This window comes from Mauremys mutica, chromosome 4 (assembly GCF_020497125.1).
Source record: "Mauremys mutica isolate MM-2020 ecotype Southern chromosome 4, ASM2049712v1, whole genome shotgun sequence".
Lineage (NCBI taxonomy): Eukaryota > Metazoa > Chordata > Testudines > Geoemydidae > Mauremys > Mauremys mutica.
The window spans coordinates 105,548,596-105,554,723 of NC_059075.1; the positions used below are offsets into that span (position 1 = coordinate 105,548,596).

The following is a 6,128-nucleotide window of genomic DNA, read 5'->3' on the forward strand; positions in this document are numbered from 1 at the left end:
ACCAGAGTGCAACAATGAATCAAACTAAGTAATTTCATAGTAACATATTCCTGCAGGGAACAGAATCTCCTTGCAAATCAGACATTTTGTTCATCCATTGTTGCAGTTTGGAAGGGCAGTAGCCAAGATCAAAGGAAATGAGGAAAAAAGACCAATTCAGTTTTATAGCATATACAAAATTAGCCATCACAGCTGTTGCTTTGCTGATGTTATTCTGTTTTCATGCTCTTTGGGCAATTGTTATGTAATGAATTATGTCACAATTTACTTCAGTGTACAGTTCCCTTCAATGCAAAGTCCACAACTGTACAGCCACCAAGTAAAACCCAACATGCTGGACTGCTTAAAGTCAGTTCTTTGAGAACTGGCATTTCAGCTTCAACCACTTGGCACACAACACTTGTCTGGCAAAAGCAGTGCATCTTTAGTAGGGAACCCCTGCGAGGACTTGTATAATGATTGTAGTTTTCTGGATGGTTTTTGTTTTGGGAACATCACTGAAGAAGAAGTTGCACCTAGCATCAGGTTGGGTGAGTATAAAACCTAGTGTGAACCTGTAGTGAAATGTTAGCCATCCCATACTAAAACAGATCAGTGGTGCTAACAGCATTCCATATTTTCAGATATTAAGCATTTCTGGCGCATTTCACTAGATGACAATTCAAGCCCTGGTTTTGGCAGACCAGGAAGCAGATCTCTTCAGCTGGTATAAATTTCCATAGTTCAATGGACCAGTGATAACTTACACCAGCTGAAGATCTGCTTCTTGGTTCCTCCAACTTTCTCCATGAATCAATCACCAAGTCCATATGGAAAGGAGAAGTAATAATCCATTTCAGAGCCAAACTTGAATGTGGAGCTTATTCTTGAATAGGACCAGCAGCTTTGAACATCTGCCCCTCGTACATAATGCAGCAATGAATTAAAGGAGTTGCCTGAAATACCAACTACTATGTACAAGTATATCAGGGGAATTAATGTAAGTTTGATTAGTTTCTAACATGGGTTTGAAGAATGGTGGCCTTTGGCTAGCTCCCAAGACTTTGTTGGGGAACTGCCTCAGAAGCATAGTGTGGTTCAGAGAGCCTCAGATAGCTTTTACTCAGTGACTAATAGCAGCAGATAGGTAGCAGTTGGTGAGTAAGGCAGATCAGACCAGTCCGCAGCCATCTCTCTCTTTCTCTCATGTACTGTTCTGACCACCATGATGCATGAGGCCTTTGTGACATTGATGTTAGATTGTGTCAAAGTGTTCCATTGTGGGCAAAAAAACAAACAAACAAACAAATTAGTGCAGAATATAGCAGCTTGATTGTGATTGTCAGTGGCTGATGGCATTCTGGCTGTGTTAGTTTCACTGTCTATTTACATGGACACTTATTGAGTTTAGGATTCTGGTTTTAACTTTTACGGCATTTAGCAGCTCAAGTCTCAGCTATTTTAGTTTCCAGCTCTCTCAATTCAACTCCACTCTTGAAGGTCCAAGAGCTGAAGGACAGCTGCATTTAAAAAATAGGTACTGTCTGTATCTTTGTCCTGATAGCTAGTGTTACGGAATGCCTCATTTTTGACTTGAGAATGACTATGAAATTAGTTCCTTTTAAGGAAGATTTCAAAACCTTTTGTTTCGGAAGGACTCTTAGCTCAGAGCAATAGCATATTGATTTTATTAATGTTTCCTACTGATTGTTTTCATCTTGTACAATTTAAATAATGTAATCTTAGCTTCACAATAAAAGTGGCCAGGAAGCTTTGGTAGATATAAATACCCTTATTACTATGTTAGCAGGCTTTGAAATACCCATTTTTGAGTTTATATGCATAGGCTTCCAGGACATTCTGAACTTAAGTGATCATAGAGAACAGAGTAGTAATACTATAGTCTACTATTTGCACAGTTTATTTCCTGAAAAGGCAGTATGCGAATGAAAGGAAAGATCCTGTTCTGGATAAGGCTGCTAGGCTATCATTGAATAAATTTGTATTGAAACTTCAATTTTCATTGACTTTGAACTCCAGCCAAACCTTCCTTGAACTTTGGGGATGTTCAAAATCCACCTGAGCTTTGTGGCTCAAGACTTTATCTAGATATAATTGATGAGCAGTATCCTAATACTTACTCAACAGGTCATAATCCCATCTAAACTCTCTTATCCACTCCTTAATATTGATTATCTTGCAAGCAGACTAACATTGTTCTTCAAATATGATACGAGAATCCTCATCTTTTCTACTATACGGTAGAATACTAGATTAATTTAGTTTTATTTTTCACATCATCTCATTGGCTAGCTATTATTGCTAATAGCCCTATTCTGGCAATTCGAGCAGATGCAGATTTAGGAGAGAAGCTCCTTTGGAGCAAATGCCAGAAACATGTTGCTTTCTGAAATAACCATTTTAGGGAGAGGGCAAATTAAAATTGCAGGCTTGACCCTCAACTGGTATAAATATGTGCAGCACCGTTGAAATCAACAGAGCAATGCCAATTTACCCCATCTGAGGATCTGGCTGTTCCTTTGTAGCAAAAATTTTCATTTGCATTCCATAGTCTCTGAAGCTGGTTCCAGGTTAGTTTGAGAGATCCAGCATTCCCCCTGCATTAAGCAAAATAACTCCTAGTACAGTGGTTTTCAACCTGGGGTCTGCCGACTCCTGGGGAATCTGCAGACTATGTCTAAGATTTCCAAAGGGGTCCACACCTCCATTTGAAATTTTTTTAGCGGTTTGCCAATGTAAAAAGGTTGAAAACCACTGTCCTAATAGAATATTTTACTATTACTTTCTGAGGGCATTCACTATTGTGCATGTGTTTGTTTATAGACTCATTCTGGCTGGAAAAAGAAAGATGTTTCACACAAGAAGTAATGGATGCAGTCCTGCCACTGACAACTAAATGCAGAGTTATTATTGGTATCAAGAGTGACAAGGGCATTCCATTACAAATGCAGCTCTGCAGCTAAACACACACCAATGTACACCACCTGTTGGTGGTTTAAAGAAAAACTATCCAGGCCATGTCCAGTGACTAGCACCTGACAGTCCTCAACATGGTCAAGCATATTGTTCATGTTGTTGGTTTCACATAAAGCAATTGAATGCCACTGTGTCATAATTTATGGAAAAGTTGCTCAAGCCCTTAGATTTACACCCCAGCACTCCTTGAACCACAGAGCCTGGGAGATTTGAGGCTCCATACTGACTGAACATATTCAGAGGGTATAGCCAACTGTAACCTGCTATAGAAAGGAGAGTGGAAAAGATTCCTCTCTCATCTCCAATTTCTGGGGGAATATTTAGCTTTGTATTATGGTACGAGCCATGATAGCAAGTGAAAGTTCATATATGGTTTGTAAATGTAGCAAATAGAATGGGGTTGGGGAAAACTTACTCTGCAGGATAGAATCCTAAACTACCAAACACACTGGTCCCAATCCAGCAAAGCACTTCAGCGGGAGTAGGCCTGATTAAGTCAATAGACCAGAGGTGGGCAAACTACGGCCCACGGGACTATCCTGCTTGGCCTTTAAGCTGCCAGCCGGGGAGGTTAGCCCCCGGCCTCTCCCTTGCTGTCCCCCTCCCACGCAGCCTCAGCTTGCCAATGCCACCAGTGCTCTGGGCGGCAGGGCTGCGAGTTCCTGCCGGGCAGTGCGGTGGCATGGCTGGCTTCAGCTGGGCGGCGCGGCTGGCAGTCCTGCTGCTCTGAGCAGCATGGTAAGGGGGCGGGGAGCGGTTGCATAAGGGGCAGGGAGGTCCCGTGGGGAAGTCAGGGGACAGGGAGCAGGGGGCAGTTGGATGGGGCAGAGGTTCTGGGGGTGGGCAGTCAAGGAACTGGGAATGGGGGGGAGGTTGGATAGGCGTGGGAGTCCCGGGGGGCCTGTCAGGGGTGGCGGGGTGGATAGGGGTTGGGGCAGTCAGGGGACATGGAGCAGGGGGCGTTTGGATAGGGGGTTAGGTCCCAGGGGAGGCAGTTAGGGGCGGGGGGGTCCTATGAGGGGGCAGGGGCCAGGCTGTTTGGGGAGGCACAGGTTTCCCTACCCAGCCTTCCATACAGTTCTGGAACCAATTTGGCTCTCAGGCCAAAACATTTGCCCACTCCTGCAGTAGACCTACTTGGGTTTAAATGCTATGCTGAATAGAGGCCAGATATTTCAGCACTTTGAGGGTACAAGTCCTTGATGAACAAACTGCAGGAGACTCCAAAACTTTAGAAAATGTTTCAGACACCTGGGGATTCTTTTACAAATGAATGACTGGTATTTACTGAGAAGACATCCCATGCCTTCAACTCCTTTTGGCTTTTTTTTTTTTTATTGCAACTACCTTTTCAACAAATGCAAGTCCCAGCCTATGCAGAACATCATTGCTCACCATTGCATGCACAAAAGTGAGACTGGAAGGTACATAAGAACACTAAGACAAAATTTAGTGGATTATTAAATTGTTAGGGAGATTTTTTTGGAAGCATTACAGCTCAGTTCATAGTGAACATTTGTTAAAGCTGGGTGTTACAAGTCTCGATGAAATAACCTTTGTCTGCTTTTGATGATACTCTGCACAGATTCAAGACAACTGAAAATCAGGTTTGAATTTTAACCAGTTCTTTGTAGTTCGCAAGTGTTTTCTGTGAAAGGAATACGTACTGGACCAGGTACTGGTAGAGGTACTTTCTTTGAGGCCTCACACAAAAGTGTAAGGCATCCTAATTAGATGGAACATGAGCTACAATTTCTCAGATGCTGAGGAAGCAGCAAATCAGGCTGAAGGAACTGCCTACAACTCTAGAACACATTATCTTCAGCAACTATCAGTCTTGAAACTCATTCAGTGTAACTATGTACTGTGAAAAAAGGTGAAATCTTCACCATATTTTAATTTTGTTCTCACAATATTAATCTCAATCCTCTACTGAAATCTGCATATCAGAAATCTCCAGCCATGTTAATCTTAGAACTATATTGAAGGTAAAGAATCCCAATAGTAACAGGGCCAGCTCTAGTTTTTTTGCCGCCCCAAGCAAAAAAAACAAACCTCGAGAGCGCAACTGCCGAAGCAAAAAAAACAAAACAACAACAAAAACACCTCCCTGGAATTGTGCTGCTCCAAGCACATGCTTGGTTTGCTGGTGCCTAGAGCCGGTCCTGAATAGTAAGTGACCATGATTTGGGAAATGTGTTAGCAGTGATCTTGATATAACATTCTCTATGAGCTCATTCTCTCGGGGGAGAACCCTATGAGGATGTGATGTAATGTCCCAATTAAACTAATAGCAATGGAACTGAAATTCCAAGTTACTACTAAATTTGGATTTACAAATATTAAGATTGCATGAAATTTGATTGACAGCCTCAGAGAGTGAAGTCTTGGGGATAAATGAAGACCAGGTTAATACAGGCAGAAGCAGCACCGGCTTCTCCAAAGAAGGGGTAAGTCAGTCTCTTTGCCCATCCTGTCCTTGATCTCTCTGTCCTGGGCATTCAGCAAGATGGCAGTTGATGTTGTGGTTTGTGACCTGGACTATAACTAAACATTTTACCACCTCAGAGCCATCATTCAAAAACTACTTTTGCTCACTACCAACCAAGGCTGGATTTAAACCAATAATCTCAAGATGCTGTGTTTCCCAGTGCCAGTCCCATGACACACTCAGTCCCTTCCACAAAATGTTAAAATAAAACCTATCCGTCAAGACTCAATGTGCTAAATGCACCAGCTAAATAGGTTAAGTTGTCCCCACTGCTGACATCACAATCATGGAATCCCAGCTGGTGCATAAAGATAGGAAACAGGAATTTGGTAAGTAAACATTTTCTGCAAAGATGCTTTATTCTAGTTTCTTTTTCATATTTTAAAAAAAATTACAAACCACACATTCCTGCGCTTACCAAACCCCTCAATTAGCTAATTTCAGGCCCCAACAGGTTGTGATGACAGCAGCATAGTGCATGCTGAGACATCAGTTGAAATGCAAGCCAGCTCTTATTCTGCTTACTCTGAACATTCAGCACATGCTTCTGACCTCGACAGGCTTCCAATACCACATTTAAAAAGTGTGGTAACACAGGAGTGCTGGAAAGGACTGCTTTTTATTACCTGGCCTCAGCCATATAGACTCAGACTTTAAGGTC

The 6,128-nt window shown here is 42.3% G+C and overlaps 1 protein-coding gene across 5 annotated transcripts in view; it reads left to right on the forward strand.

Moving 5' to 3' along the window:
* Positions 1-285: 285 nt before the first annotated feature.
* Positions 286-6,128, forward strand: part of TMEM86A (transmembrane protein 86A) — a 121,643-nt gene continuing 115,800 nt past the window's right edge. For 3 of the 5 annotated variants that reach the window (XM_045012349.1, XM_045012350.1, XM_045012351.1), the window contains exons 1-2: positions 286-530; positions 5,347-5,426. The gene's annotated coding sequence lies outside the window, so the exon portion shown is untranslated. Of the gene's footprint in view, positions 531-2,823; positions 3,088-5,346; positions 5,427-6,128 lie in introns of those variants that run through there. The other 2 variants (XR_006578654.1, XM_045012352.1) reach the window with 2 other exon arrangements.